General features: G+C 35.7%; 1 protein-coding gene across 1 annotated transcript in view; it reads left to right on the forward strand.

Annotated features, from left to right (window-relative positions):
* The window catches only part of eya1 (EYA transcriptional coactivator and phosphatase 1), an 86,429-nt gene that overhangs the window by 6,683 nt on the left and 54,921 nt on the right, over positions 1 to 24,825 (forward strand). Inside the window, exon 2 of the mRNA XM_015388120.1 lies at positions 3,162 to 3,223. The gene's annotated coding sequence lies outside the window, so the exon portion shown is untranslated. The remainder of the gene's footprint in view (positions 1 to 3,161; positions 3,224 to 24,825) is intronic.

Below are 24,825 nucleotides of genomic sequence, written 5' to 3' on the forward strand. Positions count from 1 at the left end.
AAATATTTGGTTTTTGCTGTGGTGCGTTATCCATCAAAAGAAAAAAAAAACTTGAGGTGGAAAGAGAGTAATCCAAAGATTGCAGCTCAGAGCTGAGTCAGTTGTAAAAGCGGCAAAATTGCCTCGAATCATGTCTCGACAGAACGATTTTCATTCACACATGCACTGTATTCCCTACTGTACTCTACATGTGCTTTAAGTTTGCTTTAAGACTTCACTTCACAGGAGAGTTTTTCAGTCTGTTCGCCTTACTTTTGAAGTTACATGCTCCTCCAATTACTGGGGGGCCAGGCAGTCTCCCCCCATGGTGTCCTTGGACAGCTCTTTGAGTGCCTGAAAATGTTGTGGACCATTAATTTTGGATTGTCTTCATCTGTTTGCATAATTTTCCCTCCGTAACCATTTTCCTCCCCCCCCCACTTTCGTAGTGTTTTTTTTTTTCTTCTCTGTTTAAAATTTTTTTTTCATCTTTCGCAAATGTTTTTTGTCAAGACAGTTCAGCTTTATATCAGTTTTTTAATACCGCTGACAGTTGTTAAACTTTTACATTAGGCTTTTTTATGGTAGCCAGGCGGTCAGCTGTGTACTGTACACCGCCTGTTTTTTACTGCCGCTCTTCTGATGGTGCCTATTGAAACTCTTCACCTGCCAACTACTTAGTTTACAGATGCTTTGCATGATATTTTTATATGATAATATTAAAATTTCCAGAGTTAGCTGCAATCATAAACAAAGCAGGAGATCAGTTAAACAAAAATCGGGTTGGTCTGAAGAAGAAGTCTGTGTTTTCTTTAACCTGATATATTTTCTAGTTTTTTCTCCAGTTAGACTAATTTGCTGTCAGGCAGGAGGTTGTTTTTGCAACTCAGGCAGACTCCAGAAATTAATTTATCCAAATAACCAAGTCTTCCTGGGCCATGGAGGTTGGGACACTGAAATGGCCCTGGTAGACTAAAGCCGTCTTTTGAAGTCTGGAATGTTTTGGCTGACTTAGAGCAGGCGACTGAAGTGGAGGGGGGATCGTTTTCACTGACCCATGGGATTTTTAACCATTTTCATACACTGAGAACAAAACAAAGTGAGGAAAAATGCGTGAGCTGATTTGCATTGACTTTCCTATCAAAAACAGAGAGGAAAAAGTTAAGTGAGACAGATTTAGAGGAATAGTTTCCTTTTTTTTAACCAAAGCAGATGGAATATAACGCTAAACGATTTAATCGTTTTTGACAATCCTTAGGACACATAAAAGAAAAACTGTTGTCATAAAATCTACCAACCACTCTTCTAAAGATAATATGGTTCTCCTATAATCTCTACAGTATATAAATGGTGGCAATAAAGGTATAAATCAGGCTAATTTCTTATTTCCATGTTGAGTTTAAAACTACTGCTTACTTTAAAGAACAGTGGCAGCAATGTAAAAATCTATTGCCTTTTTTTAGACACATCTAAAACAAAGTCGGCATCATCAGGTCTAACATTGAAGAAAATAAAATCAGTGTTGCCCTGGAAATCTTTATCTGGGAAGCTATTTTCTGTCAGGCTTGAAGATAAAGAAAATTGAAAAATAATTTTAAAAAAATACATAAATTGTTTCCAATCAAATTGGAATAAATACTCAGAACAACCTGCAGTAGTGCTGCCATCAGAAATGGGTCAGACTTTAATTGCAACATAACCATGATGCACTTTTATTAAACAGGCCCAAAAGGTCAGAAAGCAAAGTGCAGGAAACCAGGCTGTCTTTGAGTAACGGGCCACTTGAGTTTCCAGCGTAATAAATAATTCACAAGTCCTGCGTGATGAGCTGCTGAGGACAGAAATCCCTAATGACAGCTTTTTATAACCTATGACTCAGCGGCCCATTATGCTTCTGACATCCCTACACTGACCACATCCCCTCTGCATGCCCAGGGCTTAGTCTTAGTCTGTTCTCAGCCTGGACTCTGCTGCAGCTGCATTTTATTGTTTCAGCTTTATTATACTTCAATTTACTGAAGGAAAAAATGCGGTCATTGACTGAATTAGTTGAATTCTGCAAGTCAATCAAATAATTCTGTTCACTTAAGAGATTAATAGTTGGTTGTGTTTTATTTAAAGTTTCTATTTCCTTCACACTGTATTAAAAGATTTTTTATGTTTTTTTTATTCACTTCACTCTTTGCTCGAGTATTTGAATAAATGATGGACTGAGTTGCTAATATTTTAATCTAGTTTTATTGTAGAATAGTATTAATTCATTGAAATGTAATATCTTCAGCCAGCGTTATAAAAAGGATTTTTTTTTAGGATTTATGATTATTTTTTTTTTTTGGTTGGGTATAGAGACTATTCCAAATGGATTTAAGTTAAATGGACATGCTTTGTGTTCTCCTTGCTCTGACAGCTGGATTTTAGAAAGCTGCTCTAATGACCTAACAGCACTTCACTTAAAATAACAATTTGTTCTCAAAGAGCTGTGACTCTGTTACAGTATATGGGTACAAAAAGAAATGACACCTTGGTCTTTGCACAGGGAGAGATTTGCTAAAGTGCTACACTATCAGAAACACGCTCCCGTTGTTTTTATATGACTTCTTAACAATTGTATTCTTTACTTGTCGATATGACTATATAACAATATTTTTCATAACAGGTTTTCATGTTTTAAATTCTCATTTTGTGATTGAAAATCTAAGTGCTTGGCTAAAAAAAAAAATATTATTACTGATGATTAATGAGTCATAGCAATGTTAACGTACTGTGGTCTAATGAAGTTCAGGTAACAGTGCCCCAAAGTGTGGACTGAGTTTGCATTGGGGCTGAGCAATTAAAACATGCCTTTAGCTGACAGAGCAACACACTCAGAGCAGTAATTATACCAAAATTGTGAAAAAAATTATAAATATTTTTTATTTAAGTAAAAAAAAAAAAAATGTAAAAAATAATCGACAGGTTAATCGATGTGCAAAATAATCGTTAGTTGCAGCCATAGTCTGATACAATTCCATGAGCAGAAATTGGAATCCTAACTTTGGTATCGTCTGTCTTTTAAGAATAATTTCACTGAATGTTTTTGGGTTTGTAGATAAATACTTGATTTTATTGGAAGTAATTGAGAAATGTTTTTGTCAAGGAATATCTTTATTTAGGATCATTAAATGGTTTTTGTTCTCTTTTAGGTGAATGCGGTAGGAATCTTCGCTCATTTTGGCGTCTGTCGTTACCATTGGGTATCAGTGTGGTAAGAAACACATTTTCTCCTTTTTGCCTTAGGGCTGGGGCTTCAAGTGTTAAGAGTGTTTGATTGGCATAATGGCCCCATACCCCCCTAGGTAGGGTCATTCTGAGCAACATCTGGATCTATTGTGCTGTTTTGTAAGTGCCTGTACTGCATAGTCCAGGCCTCATATGGTTTTGGTTGATAACATTGTTGCTATCATTTCCAACTGAAAATAGCTGGTTTAATTTCACATGCTAAAAAAAGGCGTGCAATACCAAAGCACACTTGCAGTTGTCCCGAGAGTTAAGGCTGAGAAATAAATCTGCTGGCTTGATTAAGTACCTGACAATAGAGTTAGCACACAACTGCTAGTTTATAGTAATGCAGCGGACATGGCCAATTAGGCCCAGCGAGTAATTTACAGTACTGCTGGCAGGTGGTGACCTGGAAAGAGCCAGGGACCACCTTAGTAACAAATTAGATCATTTACCCAGGTAGAGCAGCAGCTCTGTAGGACGTCCAAATGAAACAGAGCAATCAGAGATTATAAAAAGCCTGACACATTTCAAACAGATTTTTATTTTGTTTAAGTAAAACGAATACCCTTAGCAATAAGTTTCTTTTTTTGTGGTCTATAATTTTCAGGAGAGTGAAAGATCACCTTTATGTGTTGTTGATCTTTTTACGTCAGTGTGCATAGCTCTGCTGTTGGAGCTACCTATTAATTATGAAATACTGTAGGTCTTGACCATTTCATTTTATTGCCTCTTCCTGCTAAACTTGGTGTGAAAGACTGCTGTTCTTAAATAGGTGTATAAAAAGCAAGAGCGCAGAAGGTTCCCCTGTTCAGCAGCAGCTTTCTCCTGCATTATGTCACCAGTGTCAAAAAGGCAAGGCTGAAGAAATGCATAATTTTACACATACTAGTCGCCATATTACGAGCTGAAATGTTGAATAATGTTTCTGTACTAGACTTGAATAAACTGGAACATGATTTTGTAAAAAAAGATAAAACAGTCATAGTTTTTTTTTTTAACATATTTTACAAATAAAAGACTTAAGAATTGGGATGCATATTTGTATGAACGCCTTTATGTAATTCTCCTAAAAAAAGAAAAAAAAAACCATTGTGAACAAATGCACTCAGAAGTCACCAAATTATTGAAATGAGACAATGTGTGTTATTTTATTGTTATATTAAAACCAACTATTTAGTAAAGGCTTCAGAGGTGCAACTAAGGAACATATCTGGACAAAAAACATCATGAACACCAACAACACTGTGAGTAATCATGGAGAAATTTCCGTAGAAGTTTGAAGCAGTCTTAGGTAGGAGAGCTTTGTTAGAAGAAACTGAGAGGCCTAAGTTAATGTTGGGGAGCTGCAGAGTTCCACAGCTCAGGTGGGGAAACCTGCAAAGGATAATACTTAGATGTGCAATTCATAAAGCTGGCCTTAATGAAAGAAGGATAAGAGGAAAGTGTTTGTGAATTGTAGAGAACAATGGATACAGTGTTTTTTTAAGGCTGATGATGTTAGTTAATCAAACTGTTCCCTAATATGTGCTTTTTTTCCATTATTACATTTACATTATAAAAGTGTCAATGATAACAAATGTTAAACAAGTCTTGTTTTAAAGAAAAAATGACATCAACAAAAAAAGAAAATATTATTGACAGATAACAGAGGGAGCAGCATCCATTTGCTTTGTCTAATATTAAGGCAAGGCAACTGAAAGCAAAAGATGAACAGATAAACATACAATACAGCATGAATGTATACGCTGAAGCCAAGAGCAGAAAAAACACTAATATCAGCAAGTCTATCTCTAGTTAATAGAAAGCAGAAGAATTAGTTCACCAAATGCCATACAGAGAACACAGCAAACACACAGGGTTGGATTTGACCATTGTTGTTCCTTCAGCTGACATCCAAAACACTCCGAAGCTGCAAAACGACGCAGACGCACACCCAACAAAAGCAGGGCCAAACACAACACACAACTGCAGTCAAACAGAAACAAAAAAAATAAACATGAAATCAAGTCACCCACAGAGAAACAAACAGTAAGAAACTCCATAAACAGGCAACAAAATCAAAGCTCAAAGTTCCGCAGAGACACGACCCGCAGAAGACAAGCAGCCCCCAAAACCAGATAGAGTAAAACAAACACTTTCAACTTTCACACAGCCACTCGAAACAAAAATGCAGGGCCATACAACCGCAAAGCATGACAACAACAGCACGGGACCGGGAGACAAGAACCGCACCCCCCCACAGGAAACACTGTCTTCCTTCAGGGTAAACAATGTAGCCTTTGTCAACTGGGCAAAACCAAAATCAACCAACACTAGAGTTCTTTAGAGCTGTTTTAAATCAAACTACGAATCTATGGGTAGCAGAGTAATGGATTTTGACAGAAGCCCTCTATTTACCTCAATGATCTTGAGCTACTTTGCAAAAACAAAAAATTTTATAATGGGCAAGACACACAGTCTCTGTCCAACGTTTGAAAACACTTACCGTAACAAGCAGGCAGCTGCATCAAAAGGTGGATTTACTAAATATAACATTAGTCCTTTTTATTTACTCTGTAAAAATCATAGAAAATATATTTTCTTATGAATATAAGAAGGTTAATCATCGTCCTGTACTTTAGAAAACAGATCTGAAAGACATCGCCTGTCTCTGTTTTCATTATTTGTCAGTAAGTTTTCCCACAGGCTTAAAATGCAAAGAAAATTACTACCACCAGTACCTTCTTTACTCATACCCTCTGCAAAGACAGTACCCTTGGTATGAGGTGTTTCACACTTGATTAATTGCTGTGGGTCTCTTTTGCCATTTAGTTGAGCTGTATATGTGCTAACTCCGGAACTTCTACATCATGTTTCTGAGAAATGTTTATCTGTTCTAGCTGTACATGAAAACAAAGTGGAAAAAAAAAACGATGGATTTATTTTTACACGCAAGCAGCAGTGGACCAAATGTCAGTTTATCCCTTTTTATATTGCAATTCAAAATGTCCCTAACTTTGCGGAATGCCTGAATAAAAACTACCCCTTCATCCTTCGAAGGGTAAAACAAACAAAACAAAAAACCTTTACGACCCATAAGAGGATCTGGGATTGAGTCTGAGTTTAATAAACAGACAGTCATCGCTGTTAAGAATATTATAGACTCGCCAACCACAGCGCCACGGGACTTTGGAGAATAGTCCATCTATTTTCATTTATGACAGACACCCTACAAATAGTCATGGCAGCTAATTGGCATAAACCTCTATGATGTGAGCGGAACCACAGCACTAACAGCTGTGTGTGGTCCACAAGTGCTTGCACAGCTATTTTCAAGCCTCAGTCCAAGAGAACTACAGAGCATGTTTATTCTACACCTGTAATGTAACTTTGCCTTGAGGACAGACATGAACCGCAACGTGTTCAGCTTTTTCTCCTATTAGTGTTGTTAACTTCAACTGGTATTTCAAAGGTACATCTTTTAGTTGTCCTTTGTTTATATATGATTATGCTTATTTAACTTTATTTTTCTCATTTTAAATTAGATTATTTTTTTAGGAAATATCTAAAGAAGGAGCTATTGTCAACTCTTCTAGTGAACAATATCATCGTAAAATTTCTCCTGCTGATATTCAATCTTACAGTAGCTTTTTTGGTGACGTGAAACTGCATCAGCCTCATTTATTCATTTGGCAATCCGAGGCAGATTGAGTGACAGCCACAGAACATCACATCACTTATGTAAAGCTTTCCTCAGCCACCACGAAATTAGAGTGCCTGTTGCTACACACCACTGCCTCCTTCTTCTGCACAAATGAGACGGCAGGCTCTCTGGTTCAGAAGTTCACATTTTGGATGCGTGCCTGAACTCCTTGCAGCCGGTGACGTTTTTCCACTGGTCAGGTGGTCAGAATGGCATAAAATACGGCCTGCTTTTACGAGCCTAAAAACATTGGGGCAATGTAAGTTTGAGAAAGTGACACTTCTTTCCACCTGCTTTAAATGTATTAATAAATTCCCCCCCAAATCAAATAAATCACATACATGTGCACGCAACTTTGACGTGTCTCAAGGCTTGGCTGAGGAAGCTATTTATTCTCAGGCACAGTTATCTACTGGCACATATGCCTTAGAGTGGAATGTCATTCAGAATGCAGAAAATATATTTAGTTCTTGCCAACAGACAGCAAAAGGCACCAGTGGGTCTAGCCCCTGTGTGAGAACAGCTATTTCTGTCACAGTGTGGACTTCCAATTACTGTAATCTGGTTCTTCACTTCTTCAAGAACATCATTATCTAGATACATCAGATATAACACGTACAAGATATAAAAACCTAAAAAATAGCTGAACAATCTCGAAGGTTTCATTTTGGGGTATAAAATGTATAGATACTAATGAATACAATTGTCCTCCTGCCTAATTATCCATCCTGTGCAGTTGTTTAGTTACGAGTACTACTTCGCTTTGCAGGAAACATAGGATATAAGATACCTCTTAGTATGTGGTTTGACAGATGTAAGCTTTGCTTTTCAGTGTGTGTAAGCCCATTAATACATAGGTGCTTATGGATGGTGGAAATACCCCACAGCTGCAGTCTGCTTCTTGCCCCAAGAGTGACCCTCAGAAAACACTAAAGTGGCTCAGCCAATGCAGCCCCGTAGCCACCTCAAGTCCTGCAAACATGTGTCCAACAAACCCAATGATAGAGATAAGCAGATATTTTAAACATCATTTCTAGCCATAATGTGGTAAATACACAGTTTTTGCATTTATTGGTTTTCCACACATATACAAGGTGTAAACTACTGTAAATCATTGTGACAGCTTCTCTAAATAAGGACAATACTCTATGACTGCAACGCTAAACAAGATACTAGAACTTTAGAACTGATTTTCACACACTTGTGAAATATTGTAATCTTGTGCCCAGCTGACATTTTACACATGCTAGCATACGGTCCAACCTCTAATATGATCACAGGTGAACATGGAGTTTTACTACATTAAGGTACGATTATGTGGCTAAATGAAAACAAGGGTAATAAAAAAAAATATGTCTGTTCTAGCATAAGACACCAACAAACAGAATATACCCTGTAGGAACGTAAAATTAATTATGAACAACCCAAAAATAGCAAAAGAATTGTTTATAGGTTCTGGTATTTGGTATTATTGTTTTCTAAAATGTAAGTTTGAAATTTATGGTACAAATCAATAGGGAGAAGCAAGGATATAGACACACGTGTTAAGTTGATCTCTTATAGTATTTCTCAGGCCTATTTCAAAAAGCTGAATTTAGAAATTCCATGATAAGAGATAAGTCAGACTTGACGTAGTGTTTTGAGTGTATCCTGGCTGTATATGTTCAACCATTTCTAAACCAGACTCAATAGGTGGAGCTATGTCAAACCAGGTGTAAGTGGTCCAGTTAAGTCCAGGTCTGCAGCTCTTTTCAGGAGACCAAGAGGTCGATCACAGATTCATTGATTTGGCAACCACTTCTCTTAACTGGAACCATCCTAGCTGGAAGGAGTACTATTCATTTTTCTCAAATAAGTGTTTTTATATTTATGTAACTTTTTTGATTTAGCATTTAGTCACATTGGTTAAGTGGCTTAAAACTTTCCCTTCAATGTAGGGGGCTTTGGACTAAAACCTGGGTACATCATGAATGGCGTCTGATATTGAAACCTTTGTCAAACAGCAGATATGTTTTATCACTCTTTTTTTGTTATAACAACATTTTGTTATTCCTAGAATTCAAGATGCAGAAAATCAGGCCCTCAACTTAGACAAGGGGTGGCTTATTTTAGATGGGATCCAGGAAGGAATAGGTTTGGGAGTGTAGGACTGAGCCAAGCCATGTTGTGTCTATGTTGCTGAAATGCAGTCAGCATCAAAGAACATTTAAAGTATGGCATATTAAGTCACTTAATACATTTATATATTTAAGCCTAACCATAACCTACTCTTACATAAACATTGGGTTCTTCTGTTGACAAAATATCCCAGCATAAAAAAAATGTGTCTTAAGGATTAGGGAATCTTGTATAAAAGATTGAAAAATGTGCTCCACCAGCTTATTTTGTGATGTGTAGCCTAATTCATGTTATATCCAATATTTTAGAAGCCCTAATTACGTAGTTTATTTTTCTGTGTCTATGAAGGTTGTTAATTAAGTGCTTATATTATTTCAATGACTTGTTCTAAATTTTGGTAACCAGCAGTCTTCACAAGAAGTGGATACCATCCTCACGCAGGAAATTGTTGGGAATGATTGAAATATGGGCATTTCTCTGATACCTATAGCACATGTTATAGTCTAATAAAGACCTTTATGTCAAACTTAGAATAACAGCTGTCTTTAAAAATACATGGACCAGTAAAAATGCACACATTGAACATTTAAATAATGGTACAGGCTACTGTAATAATGTTAAAACTGTGTATATTAGTAACATGTAATGTAGGCTGATTATAAAAATACCAAAATATGCAGATAAGAAAGTGTGTTTAATGACAAAACCCTCAGATTTCTGATAAGTGTGACACTGACTAAGCAGTTATAGCACCAAGACTGAGTAAGTCATGCTGTTCACCTGGTCTGAAGGTGGCTAGCAGTACAGTATAAATCACTGTGGTGACTAATGAGTTATTGCTTTTGTAAAACTTAAGGCTTAATTAAGTCGCGATATCCAGAAAAATCTTCTTCAAAGAGTAACATCTGCAGCATAAAACGTTGATTTGTGGGTATAGTGTTCTTAAAATTCAGCTTGTCTTTTTCAATAGGTTCACATTGAACAATACAAAATGTATCAATATATCTAAATTGATAAAAGATAGACGATATGCAGTATGCATGCTCTTTGTCCTTGGCTAATGAAATCCAAGATGTATCACGGATCACACTGTTGGACAATTCTTAAATCTACTTAAAAATGTGGAGACACTTTGACTGCAAATCATTTTACTATAGGAATGTATGTAGCAACCTTGATTTTTTTTCACTTAGTTGGTACTTTTTGTCCGTTTGAAAGGAGCATAAATGATGTGATGTTCTGTGGCTGTCACTCAATCTGTCTTGGATTACCAAACGAATAAATGAGGCTGATGCAGTTTCACGTCACCAAAAAGCTACTGTTAGATTGAATATCAGCAAGGGAATTATTATGATGATATTGTTCTAAGTCACTAGAAGAGTTTATCAATGCTCCTTCTTTGGATATTTACTCCAGTAGAATCTCTTTATTTAGAAAAGAAAACTGAAGTTTAATAGTTGTCATTTATAAGCAAATCACAGCTAAAAGATGTACCTTTGAAATACCAGCTGAAGTAAACAACACTAATAGGAGAAAAAACTGAACAGGTGTATGTCTTTCCTCAAGGCAAAGTTACATTACAGGTGGGAAATAAGCCTCTGCTCTTCAAAGAGTAACATATGCAGCATAAGTTAATATAAATATAATAAGTCAAGTTGATTTAGCAGGGGATTTATTATGTTATCTGCTCAATGGACACTGCACTTAGTTGCTTCATAGAAATTTCTTTCAAGGCTTGTCAGCTGTATTTTTAAAATAGTAGCTGATATTTATTTATTTTCTATGAAGGTACATTTTTATTTTGGTTTAAAAAATTTTTTTAAATTATTTCTTAAAGTGAGAAGTATATGACTATGTTTATATATTTTAATGCGGTTTTGCTTTGGTAATTTTGAGCCTTCAAGTAAAAAAATAAACTACATTTTAAGAAATTGTAACTGGTTTTAAAGTCTTTACATTAAAAGGCATGTATTTGATCTGAACTTACATGCTATTTTGTCCTTGGCCAAAAAAATACTTTGCTATATTCTACCAATGATAAAAAAAAAAGTCAAAATGAATCACAAACCACACTTTAGATGAACAACTCAAATTTATAAAAATGTTCAAGGCACTTTGATTTCATTTTTGATTTGTTATAGCAAATATTTTGCAACCTTTATTATTTTCACTTTGGTTCTTTTAGTCCATTTGATAAGATTATGTTTATTTATTAGAATGGTGATAATCAGTAAAACAATCTTTCATAGTTTTTAGGTTATATTTAGAATTGATTGTAGCTTTTGGTGCAGTGTTAGCACTTCTTGTCTTGTTAAAAGCTTTATATAAGACAGTATATAATGCTCTAAGTGGCTATCATAATGTATCAGCCTTTCAGTCATTTAATTAAGTGTATTAAATAACTTTCACTGAGACTATATTGTTTTCTATGCATGAATGAGGTGATTTGCAGAAGATATTGTATCTAAACGAGCATGCTGTTTGTGGATTTTAAATTAAATACAAAAATGGATAACAGAAATGCAATTTTACATGAATTATTTGTTTCCTATAGCAGCTATTTATGCTCTCAGCCTTGAAGCAAAATGGGTCCCGCTTGACGACGATAATATGAAATTAATTTGTAAGTCATGCCTACGATTTGCCGCCATGAGCGAAGAATAGCTACCTTCACTTAGTGCTCAAACTTTTTAAATGTCCTAGAGGAGTTCTGGTTTGAGTCCCAAACCTTCTGAGGTTTCCTAATGAAGGCTTTACCTTCCAGGCAAGCATATTTCTCCAAATGACAGTAATTTACATATGATGTATTTAGAGAAGAGGAGGGCAGGCTAATTCTATTTGGAGATTTTCCTTTGTTTTAGGAGTCATTAGCAGCTAGCTGAAATCTAATTTTTACAATTTCATCAGGCCATCTTGGAAAGCCTCTGTGAGCTCATCAGAGAGGAGCATTTATTGCTAAGTGTTCTCTATTGCATTAGCACACAATAAAGCGGCCAGGGACTGCTACAGACGTTTATGTGGAATCCAGTTAACACTCTGCCAATTCGTTTTTTATTGGGACACAATCAATTTTTATTCATTTTAAAGCCAGAATGCTTTCTTTCATTGTGTGCCTACTCCAGCTTATTATGCCTTAAACTAATTACCCAGTTGTTTTCACAAAATGCAGATGTTTATGTTAAAGATTTCCTCTCTGAAATGCAGACCTGATGTGCATACACATACACTTCCCACTATGATTTAAGCAAAATAATTGTATTCATTCAATTTATATAAGCCTGGCAGACTGGGAGAAAGTCTGAGCAATAAAGTGATTATGAAAATAACAGGATAAGTCGTCAACTTTGGGTTGAAAGCCCAGTGTGTACCTCACCTTCTTCCTTTGGTAGAAATTAGAGTTTTTCTCTGCTGGGATATAAAAGTGTTTTATCTGTTTAAGAAATGTACAGTATTTCTCACTGAAGAAAAGCATATTAAAAAACAGATTTGCTTGGTTTCTTACAGATTAATTGCTAATACAACACAGAAAATTATGCTGAAAAAGTAAAATGACTTGTTTTTATCATTTAAACATAAACATAGTGAAAAAATAAGATGTTTCTTTGTTAAATAGAGCAACCGCTCACGACATAATGGGACATTTATACTTCAAAACAAGGAAGGTGGCATTTACTTACAGTAAGTCTACTATGAAATTACTCCTCCTGTATTTTGGTTTATCTCACAGTACTTTCTACAAGAAATGGAATTACCTACCACTTCTTTTAGTACCATTCTTTATATTACACTTCAAAAATGTGTATGTCACAAATGGAGGGATTTTAACAGTGTGCTCCTTTATAAGAACATACAAGTTTGTTGCTGATAGTCTTGTTGTAGTCTTGTTTGTATATAATTTGGGGCTAAAATATATGGCTCTATTTACATAAAGGTAACCTAAAAAATTCTCAATTCTAAACTAAGTTGATCAAAAAATGGGTTCAAGAAATTTGCAGGGTCAATAACTTACATTCACCATCCATATTAAACAGACAAAGTGCAAATCGTGGAAAAATATAACTCAGAAAATTAAAACTATTTTATTTGGCTAGTTGACATGCAATCTCTCTCTTCAATGACTTTGTTAGCAAATGACTTGACTTGTTATAATCGGACTGAGACATTTCTCTCACAGAAAGCTGTAGCAAGCGAATAATCTTAGTAAGACTAAGTCATCTCCTTCTGATCATCTGGATTTTCCCATTCCTTGAACGGCTGAGCAAGGATGAGATGTGGCAGCCATGTTTTAGTTGTTGATTAATCCCAGACCAAGTTGTAGCTAAATTCATTTTGAAAATCCAACCCTTTGTTTTCCTTTTCAAATTAGAATGCACTAAAGCTATTTCTGTTTAGTGTTTTGTAATGTCTACCAGGCTCTTACTCTCAATTTCTTTATCAGCTTTCTCATTTCTTAACTAATAAGGTCATTATAGTCGGGAATATTACCATTTATAGTAAGATAGAAATTGAAAGCCCAACTGTTACTTTTACAGTAGTTATACTTCGGGCTTTATTTCATTGGGCAATTTAAACAAGCATTTGTCAGTTAAAGGTTTAATGGCTGTACTTCTTTACAATCAGGACAAATGTTCAAGTTCAAGATATTCAGCTTATCCAAAACAGGGTAGCAAAAATGTTGATAAAAACCGAAAAGAGATGTGATATTTCTTATATTTTAGCTTCCCTTTGTTGCCCCCTGCTTAGATTTAAAATAGATTTAATTTGATATTTTATGTATTTCTACTTAACTTCAATTTCTCCTTCTCACATAAGAAAAAAGCCCTTCCTAATTAAATCCATCATACATCTGACATCTAATTGTTCCATATTTTCCTAACTGAAAAACTGCAGGTTTCTACTGTTGGGGTCCTAGAATTTACAAAATTAAAATAGGAAGCAAATCTTTTAGTTTTTTAGGCTCCTCATCTTTGGAACTAGTACCCTATTTTGGTCCCTATGGTAGAAATTGTAATTACTTTTAAGATTGGGCTTAAAACCTACTATTTGTGATGTTGTTGTAGGGCAAGGCTGCTGAAAGACATAGTGACCATTTTCACTTGTTCTGCTTCATTATGTATGTTACTACTCTGCATTTTACAGTTATTAGTTGATACTGCCCACTGTATGGCCAGTTTTAACTTTCCATTATATTCTCTTGCTCTGCTGTACATCTGGGCTGGCGTTTTGTTTAGCTTTCCTGGAGAATGGCATACAGTAGAATGGACTATTTCCAACTTTATGATCTCCTTCTATAGATATGTCACCTTGTCTTCCAGTATATAGACCTATCTCTCTCCTAGACATAGTTATCAGCTAAGCTTTTTCTGCTGTTAACTCTTTTTGTGCTCCTTTGTTCTATAGATATATGTAAAGGCTGGTTGATCTGCTTAGTTGTGTCTCTCTCTTAGATAAAGCCGCTAAAGAACCTACTACTGCTATTAACTTTATTAACTTCTTAATTAAATATTAAAAGTGATCTGGGATTCAATCCCTCCATAATGGTAGATGGCTATTCTGTAATGACTCAGAACAGAGGGACCCAGTATTCAGGCAAGACAGACAGTGGGATAAATTAAAAAGCATTTACAGTTACAACAGTTTTGTGTTTCTGCAGCAGCAGTGGCTAGGGCATTAGAGGCAGGTAACTCTGGAGAAAAGAAACAGGTCAGTGACCACGAAAACCTGACGAAGAGTGATCTGAGTATATGAGTCACTAAACTGGTTTAGAGTTCAGTCCATGTCCAGAGAAAGAGGTTGATACCAGCAGGTCAAGAAGTCAAGATGCAGATCTAGGTTCAGTCCACATTACAATCCAACAGAATCCGAAGACAGGTCAGGCAAACGGATCAGAAGCGGGGCAGGCAGGCTCAAAGGTCCAAAGACAGAAACAGGTCATGATCAGGCAATCAGGACACTATACTGTAAGTAAAGCTAGAAACACCAAAGGCTCAAGAATAATCTGGTGCTGACGACTGGGAGCAAGCACCTTAAATAGAGGCAGGAGCAGGTGGATCAGATGAGCTGTAATGAGAAAACTGGACAGAATTGGACAGGTGAAAAAAATGAGCAATTAAGCCAGTAATCAGCACCAAAATCATGACATAAACTAAGCCTGTTTCTTCTAAAGCTTTCTTTCTGTTAAAGATGAATTTTCCTTTCCACTGTAACCACATGCATGCTTGATATGATTAATTATTACGAAATAACCAAGCAACCGTCCACTGTCACTTCAGGAAGAGTGAGTCTTGCAAGTCAAGGAATCTGTGCAATCTGTTGGATTTCTTTAGAAATAAAGCGTTTTAACCAGTTTAAAAACTGAACTTGACTGCATGTTTGTCTACACAATAAACAATTGACTTGGAATTTTTTCACAATCATTCAACAGATTTTTTTGTTTTTGTTTGGAAAGGTCCTTTAAAAAGATGCCTGCATAAATGCCTAATTAATATACTGCACTGAATTATTTTGGCATGCAGTTTTGAGTGAAGCTTAATCAGTACAAACAGAGGTTTGTATGCTGTAGCATGAGATTAAATAATGAGAACCGCAGTTCATATGGACATACCAGAACAGTGGGCTACTCATGGTTTATCTTATGTGAAAGAGCTTTTCAGGATGATTGGAAAATCAGAATGCAGTACTCACTCATCCCGAGCAAACATGGGGTGAAACAATCTATTTCTACACAATAATAAAAAAAACTTAAAAATATTGCTCTAAATACTGTAAACTCCAAAATTAACATGGTTTCTTTTATGGATCAATTATTTTAAGATAAACTGTTTTAATTTCTAACTCGTATTTTGAAATGATACTTTAAAGATAAATAGTTGAACCATCAACCATTTTTGTTGTGTACTGATTGCTTGTCAAGCTGCTTTTGCAGACAGCCAAGACACCTCTGTATGTGTAGAGGAAGAGTAGCTAGAGTCCTCTTAGTGTGAATTATATGAGTGCCTCTTAACTGCAATGTAATAATTAGAGTGCTTAAGTGCTCCTTGAGCAAAGACAAACCTAGATACTCTCTTCCTTTTTAGCCCCTCCTCTCCTTCGCTAAGAAGGTCTTTAATGGCTCCCATTTGACTCAGATATCATTTATTGTTTGGTATCAGGTGTACACCTTATACCATTCACCATTTGCGCTGAAGAATACTGGAAGTTAAATATAATATCGGCAAAAGACTTCTAGCCTTATTCCTTTGTTTTTTTTTCAAGCCTCATTTTGTACTGACATTTTCTAATTCTTAAACAAATAGTATCTTAATGTTAAATATTACCACACAAGATCAATAGTTTTATCCTAAGAATACAGTAACATTTAAGTCATATACAAAATGGATCTCTACGTGGTTTCATGTGTGTAGAGATTCCTTCCTATATTATTTATCTCGCAGTGGTCCCCAGTAGACTTCATGATTGAAAAGATGACAGGTTATCAATTATCTGCCCATACTCACTGACATCCATTAAAAAATGTATGGGCTGTTGTACATTAACAGTGCACTCTACTGTCTTCGATCCATTAGAGGAGTAGGGCAAGGGGCCCTAGTGGCTTATAGGCCCCACAGAGGTCCTTGGGCTTTCATTTAATTAAATTACTCTATAATGAAAACGCCCATAATGAGATTAATTTTAATTATTCATCAGTGACCAATTTGAGGGAGAGGCAGCATTAATAATGCATTAAACAGCTAAACATTTTTCAATTCAGCACCTTTTCCTTTTGTTAAAGGTGTAATTTATTAAGTGTTGTGCAGCTGCTGAATGGGTCAGTGGCAAATACTTCTGGTTTAAAGTTGGTTAGACCAGATGTTGAAATGTAGCATAAATATTTTAAGAATGTATGTTTTCGTAATTAATTGTTCACAGTGTTCCACAAACGGCAGATTTTTTCCCCCCATACATTTCCAGTAGTATTCTCTTTAGAGGGTTAAAGCATTATGGATCTTCTTTCAATACCTAAAAGTAGGTAATTCGATTTTTCTTTTGTATTTTTGTTGATTTTTACACACTTTTTTCAGATTAACTTTTTGAGTGTCGCAGCCTAAGCACATTAAACCACTTTTGCCTGCCTTGACAATATGTGTTATTTTTTGGTTCCTTGGGCAGCAAGATTTGCACCTAAAAAAACTTTAATTTTACCCTTATAAAGAAAAAAAATGACATAGGATTTAGATTACATAACTTACATAGAAAATGGTCACAAAGACATAGTAGCTTTAGAGGAAGACAAAACAACAGAACTGACTTAAGGCAGCAGTCAAGGATGTCATTGGGTCAAAAAGATTGGTGCATTTATCAGGCCTTCATCAATACCCAATTAATAATTCAGGCAAAGCCTGGGGCTTCTTTAGGGCAGGGTTTCAGCTAGCTTGTAATTTTGTAAATTGCGTCGCCATCATGCTGTGAATGAACCAGTCCACCTCCACACACCTCCATTTAGCAGTTTAACCCAGATCTGATGGTAGAGTTGTCAAATATGCATTAAAAAAAAAAGTTGAAAAACAAAGGTTCATAGAAAGGTTACTGTTTTGACGCATGAAATGAGCAATGAATTGCAGAGCTACAAGGAAGCAACAGGTAAAAATATGTTAAGCCAGATAGGCCGAGGGTATACAGGTGCTTACTGTGAAAGCTTTGATTCAAGGAGTGTAAAAACTAACAGTACTATTACTAACAGTAAAAATACTAAAACCAACATTTCAATATTCATGCTTATTGGAATATATAAAAATGTGTAAGAGCTTTTAAAAATTTATTTATTGAAGCTTATATATATGAGCACTGATTATAGACCAAAATATGACATGCGCTAGGCAAGGCCTATCTCTACCTCCATCCATCTGCATCCAACATCCTTCCTTTCACCTCCCCGACGTACAAACACTGCAAAACAGCATCACCTTTCAGAGAAACATGTCTACTGAAGAAGTAAGCAACTCATTACTGTAATGTACTATAATGCTCCTAGCAAGAGTATTTCATTTTTTGCAAATGATGGCATTAAGGTGGACATTTATATTTGCTGGATGCGCCCCACTGGTGGCATGTTTGGAGAAGCTAAGCCACGAGTGGCGGATATTCACATGGACGTACCAGGATGTGCAGCAAGCCAGGCTTGTAAGCAAGAAAATGGAGATAAACACAGAGAGATGGTGCGCGACATCACACCAAATTTCATCTAGAAAATATCTTTAGCTCTTTCCATCTAAAATAATCAATTATTACCTATATCTCCTTTTAAATCATAGTGGACGTGCAAAAGTCTCAAAGTTTAGACCTGTAGAATGTTGTTTCGACCATGCTTATGTATTGCTTCTATTAGCATTAGTTATTGTGATGACGTCATATCAAGTTTTTGTGTGATGCATGGTTGAGAGTAATGGCAGCATAGTAGCTTACCAAAGACATGCCGCCTGAACACACCTGTGAGGGTGTAAGGAGGATTGGCTGAACAGACCTATAACCAAGAAACAAATCACACCAAACTGCCAGCTTTAATCTTGTTGGTGCAACTGATGTGAGCTTGTCCAGCTACAACACTGCCTGCAAACAAAAAGATCACACCAAATGGCTAAATAAAGGAACGCATGATTTGCATACATACTGTAAATACACAGTCCCTCTAAAGACTACACTATCTGGAACTGAAGTTAGAAAAGAAGATTTAAGCAAGTTTGAGGAAAATCAGCTTGAAGGCGCTTATGGGTCTGCTTCAACAGAAGGATAGGCTCACAAATCCACATGACAGCCAACTGGATTTCATGTTTTTATGGTTGATTTTTATCTGAGTGTATGGTTCCAGATTGGGAGTTAAGAAGCCAGTCGCCCCACAATATTATACAACACAGGACACACCATGAAGCTGAAACTCGGCTGGATTCAAATAAGTCTCGTACCACTGCAAAATGGGCCCAAAATGAGACAAAAATTATACTGTGTTCCCAACCTCAATGGAAAGAAAAGATATTTCTAAAAAAGAAAAACAAAGACTAAGTGTTTAGTAGAGTTCATTTCAAATTCCATTTCCTCCAAAGGGCAGTCACCTTTATCAGGAAAACTGCTGCGACGAACACCTCCAGAGAAAACAAACATTGCATAGCGTTAAGTTGTATGGCTGTTCCCTACAATGATGTGTTTGTAAAAAGAAACTGTTCCATCAGGAAGTGTCAGATCTGTGAGAAGCCATCACTGGTTTATTACTCGATTTTTTTTTTTAGAGAAATTGGGATGTTTTTTAATTTTGCTTTTGGTTATGATCCCTTTAACCTGAAATGACACAGTCTTGGTTATTTTTTCAAATTCAAATTAACTTGGACAGAACTTCCTGTCTACGTGTTATAGATAGCATAGAAGTAGCAAACACAGTGAATGAAAGATTGTCTTTCTTCCTCATTACAACTACGGTAAAAAGTAAGAGGCTCATACATGGAAGTCAATACGATTTCTACTTTTTAAACATATAAACATTTAGCTTTTGACCCATTTGGTGCATACCTTTAACATACTATGAAGGCAAAAAAAAAATCTAAAATATCTTAAAAGTACAAACGTGAAATGAATCAGAAGAAAGAGAATTTTATGTCAGGTCTAATAAGCAAGATTAACTCTTCCATCTTGAAACCTGTCACTCTGAAAGTGGATTATTTTCTTGACAGAAAGGAGATTTTCAGAAAAAAATATCAATGGAAGTGTTGCAGCTGATTCACAAAAAAGATGTTGTAATCTCTGTTGCCTCAGAGCTCATCACTGCAGGAAAAGCATGTGAGCTTATTTTTCAGAAATCCTTTTTGCCCCAGGATTATTTAACAACTGGAATGTTGGATATAAAGAAGGATGAACCCAAAACCCAGAGATAACGACACAACACTGTTCATTTCTCTGTTTTGCAAATATAGGTACAGAGAGTCAATACTGTAGCTAGATTAGCACAAGTTTGTAAAGTTTATTGGGTTTTCTTTTTTTAAGGAAACCCAGCTCTGCACCTGCTGTTTTTCTACTGTTTCTGAGCAGTAGATGCAATATGAGTAATTTAACTTTACTTCATACAACCACAGATACTGCTGGCTAAAGATGACTTTTTAGGACCAAAACACATGTAGTTGGTAAGAATCTTATCACAAATGAGCTCAAGGAGTTTTAGTGACATGTTATTGCTCAGTTTTACTCTGGGTAAAACATGGGATTGATTATGTGGAGAAAAGTGATATTTGCATGAATCATTGCACAGTGAAAGAGGCTATCCTGGGTAACACAGTTGTCAGTTCAAAGGAGAGTGCTAATGCCTTTGTGCATCTGAGCTTCAGTTCTAGTCAGAGCACATGTATTACTTGCAATGGATTCCTAAATTATACAAGATCCTTTTATTTTATAATAGCTTTTGTCACAATTGTGCTATATGTAACCAATGTGGTTAATTACAGGCAGAATATTTTTTCATAGAAGCCTTTTAAATCCTTAGGTAAGATATTTCCCAGACTTAGACCCATTCCTGGTTAAGGCTGTCCTCAAAAATATTGCCACGATTCTAACATTCAAAAAGAAGAAATAAAAGAACAAAGTGAGTGCTTGTCACCACCAAAAGGACGCTGTCTTACATTGTATGTTGGAATAAATTTATGCTGTTTGGATTGGGATAATTCTTGCAATGATATCAGTTTAGTTTGTGCACAGAAGAATCACTAACAATAATAATTGAACTTTATTGATCTCACATTGGAGAAATTTACCTCTGTATTTAACCCATCACCTTGGGGAGCAGTGAGCTGCCATTATGGGGCGCCCGGGGAGCAGTGTGGGATTAAGGGCCTTGCTCAGAGCCCCAGAGTGGCAGTCTGTGGGAGTGGGGCTGGAACTCAGAACCTCAGGATTCCAAGCTATATGCCCTAACCACTAGGGCACCACTCCCCTAGTGATCTAAAACTCAACTGTCTGCAGATAAAAAAACAACACAAAAATGCGGCCGTATGTGTTTGTATAAGGTTTTATAATAATTCACCCACCCAGCTTAGTACTTAGTCTCACTGCTATTGTAAAATTATTCAATCTATTAACTTTAGGAAATTCTAACAAGTGTAGAGAGCCACATTTCTGTTATTATACTGTTTTTGTGGTATTTTAACAGGGATAAATATGTAAAATATGATAAAATGTATATACAGCTTTGCTGAAAGTGTACATACCTTTCCACTAATGAAGGTAAAGACCCAGGTGCTATTAAAATAAATCGAAAATGACAAAATATTAAATAATAATTTTTTTTAAGCACACTTCGAGACAGTCACTGAAATCAGGTGTTTTCTGTAATGTTGAGGAAATGTTCAGTAAGACTTCTGCACCTGTTGACATGTATGTTTGTTTGATGTTTGTGAGCAGGTGGTTTGTTGTGGTTTGTTTTATAGAGGAATTATTATTTATTTATTTTTTCAGTTTAAAATCAATATTTTATTTTACAAAGTTATAATTTAGTAAATTGTGGGGTATTATTACTTCTTCAGTTTTGTGTTTTTTGAAGTACTAGTTTGAAGGTTTAGTTTTCTTTCGTGGGAGGATATGTAAACATTTAAACACAACTGTATATTGTGTATCCCGCTGTGAGCAAGTTTCTTCATTTCATCATAACTTACAGTATGAATCTGCACGTTGCTTTTATACCAGCTTCTGTTCTTAATTTTGGTTCTCCAAATGCAACATCATTCATCATTAAAAATAATTGGCTGCATTCTTTGCTATCTTTGTTTTGTTTTATTTTCTTACTTGCTCTTAAATATACATGTTGTGAGCAATAAGCCTGTTTTGAGAAGGAATTGTTACTAAATAAATTAAATATATTGTCAATTTCTCTATTATAAGTCAATTATAAAGTCTCTATAGCTTCTTTTATGACTCCCTGCACAGGTTAAAAGTTCATAACCACTTTTAAGGCTGTGATGCATAACATACGGACTGCTGTAGTTTGAAACGCATGATTAATGTCTATATAATCCACGATCCATTTTTTTTTTATGTACATACATAAAGTACTGTTGACAGCCAAGCCCAGTTGTTAAGTCTGGAGTTCTGGTGTCCAGTAGTGAAGCTTATTCATCAAGCTGTTCTCATTTCATTTTTCTTCTTGTGGAAAAGTGTGCAGGAAAGTTTAATATAAATAATCTTCCAGTTTAGCTGCGTCACATAACTTTGTTGAGTTAGAAGGCCGCATGGTAGTGTTCTTGATGTAGATAATATTGAAGTACATCTATGCTGTCAGACAAGCCACCAGTTTGCTCTGAACTTCCTCTTTCATAACTGAGTTTAGTCACTAAGGAGTATGTAGCCGAGCGGACCCAGTCTTGGTGTCTTTCATCTGGCCAATTCAGACAGACGTTTGACCCCAGACATTTGCCTAATGTGTTTTTGTTATGTGGACTCCTGGCTTCACAAATGTCACAGTGGTAGTGGGGGTTTGGGTAAGCGAATCAGAGACAGGAGACATTGAGTCAGCCTGAGGGAGGGGGGATTGCAAGGCCACAGTTATGTGCATAACCTCTGCATTTTGCACTCTAACCTACTGGGAGTTGGTGGTGTGCTGAACATAAGTTCTACTGAGGACTGTGGCCTAGACTTGGTGCAAGGCGTCTGATCAGTGGACCGGCTCCCTGTGCTCCGCTGACCTGGGCAGCTGTGTAGGAGACTGGGAGTGCCACATTTCTGGACGCCTGGGTTGCACCAGTAAGAAGTCGGTGTCAGACATTTGTGGCGACCCTGACAAATGCTGCCATTAGAGGCAGTGCTGAAAATTTATTGCCAAACATATTGGCATTATAGGACACATCTGAATTTGATTTAGTAGTGTTCCTTTAGAGGTTCTGTCTTCAAACCAGAATCTTATATATCTTATATATTACCACAAATATATACTACCTACTTTCAATTATTTTGCCATTACACTTTTAAGTATTACTTACTTTTTACTCATTATTCTTTCTTTCTTTCTTTCTTTCTTTCTTTCTTTCTTTCTTTCTTTCTTTCTTTCTTTCTTTCTTTCTTTCTTTCTTTCTTTCTTTCTTNTTTCTTTCTTTCTTTCTTTCTTTCTTTCTTTCTTTCTTTCTTTCTTTCTTTCTTTCTTTCTTTCTTTCTTTCTTTCTTTCTTTCTTTCTTTCTTCCTTCCTTCCTTCCTTCCTTCCTTCCTTCCTTCCTTCCTGTTTTTTTTAACCTAGCTTATTTTCTCAACTATTTCTTCTGCCAGAGAATCCTCAATAAGAAAGGTTTAATTATATTAATAGAATCAAGAAATAAGTTGAATAGTAACTTACGTCATGGAAGGGGTCATTTTAAGCACGTGCTTTGTGATAGTGGTATGTCTTTACATTTGTGCCATTATTTAAACACTTTCTATCTTTGTTTTTCTGTGAATGGTTTGTTTTTGTTTTTCTCTAACAAGGTCAGACTCAGGGATGTTCATTTTGTGTGTTTCCAGTCACCAGGCTTTATTGCACACATGCTATTTTGATAACTGCAGGGTGTTTCTTTTATATGATGTGTGTTTTTCTGTGGTGTACTGTCAATTCTATTTTATTATTCTTATTTTTGATTTAGAAATTTAACATTTTTATTTAGTCCCTTAGCTGTTTAAATATTCTTTTTGGCGATGATTGAATCTGTTTGCTTTTATTTTATTTTCCATTGATAAACTTAAATTTCCTCCCAAATTACAATTATGGATATTTTTATTTCTTTTTTTTCATTTATTTATGCTGTTTTTTATGAAGATTGTGTAGATTTGTGTGATCCTATATTTGCCTATTTAAGCATTGTATAGGCCTATCATGGACTGATATTAATTTTGAACATTTATCAAAACATGTATTTGAATCACTGCAATTTAAAATTTTGAGATTTTTTCTTTTCTTTTTTTTATTATTATTGCTGAGCATTGGTCTGTTTTGATTGGTTTGTTCATGCATCTCCTAATGTCATTTCAAGCTAGTTCTGTCCAAATTGCAACATATTATTCTGTCTATTTCAATGAAAAAGCATCAGAATTTGGGGAAGGCAAATTATCTAGATAAATCCATACTTTTGTAGGTGTTAGTGTGCACTAGGTAAATTAGAATGACATAATTTAGTTATCTTTCTTAGTTGACAGTTTTTATTAGCTTTCATTTGGATATATTTTCACTGTTTAATGCCTTCGGTGGTACTTTGCCTCAAAAAGGTCTCATTCTGAGTAATAGGTCTCCAAAGTGTGCTTGTTTTGCTCTTTTAGGGCCACTGGAGAGTAATAAAGTTTCTGTCTAAGGACTTTTGAGTTCCTCATAGACTTTCCCCAGGTGTGCTTCCCTGGTCAAAAACCATGCACTCCTCATATGGCTTACTCTTAAACAAATGTGTCCCCAGGGACTTTTAACTAAAGATTGGTTTGTATTTACTACAGCAACTGTAGATTATAGTAATCCCTTTATATAACTACCTCAGCAAAAGTTCAAATTGATACAGTTTGAATAGTTTACAAAAATGGGTATTTCCACACATTCAAAATATGTTGCGTTTGTTTGGTTTTGGACCCGTAATAACTACAACAGAAAGGCCACTCTGTTATTTCAAGCTTTTGACGTTCCGAGAGGTTAACCATTTTCTTTGTTTCTAGCTGTCTGTGGAGGAAAATTCATGTGTATTTCCATGTTGAGGTATGCTGTGTTTACTTTCATCTCTGCTCCTTAGAGAAAGCAAGCCAACTTGATGTTTGTTTATGAAGTTTTCAGCCT

The sequence above is a fragment of the Cyprinodon variegatus genome, unplaced genomic scaffold (assembly GCF_000732505.1).
Source record: "Cyprinodon variegatus isolate N-32 unplaced genomic scaffold, C_variegatus-1.0 Scaffold414, whole genome shotgun sequence".
NCBI classification, from domain to species: Eukaryota; Metazoa; Chordata; class Actinopteri; order Cyprinodontiformes; family Cyprinodontidae; genus Cyprinodon; species Cyprinodon variegatus.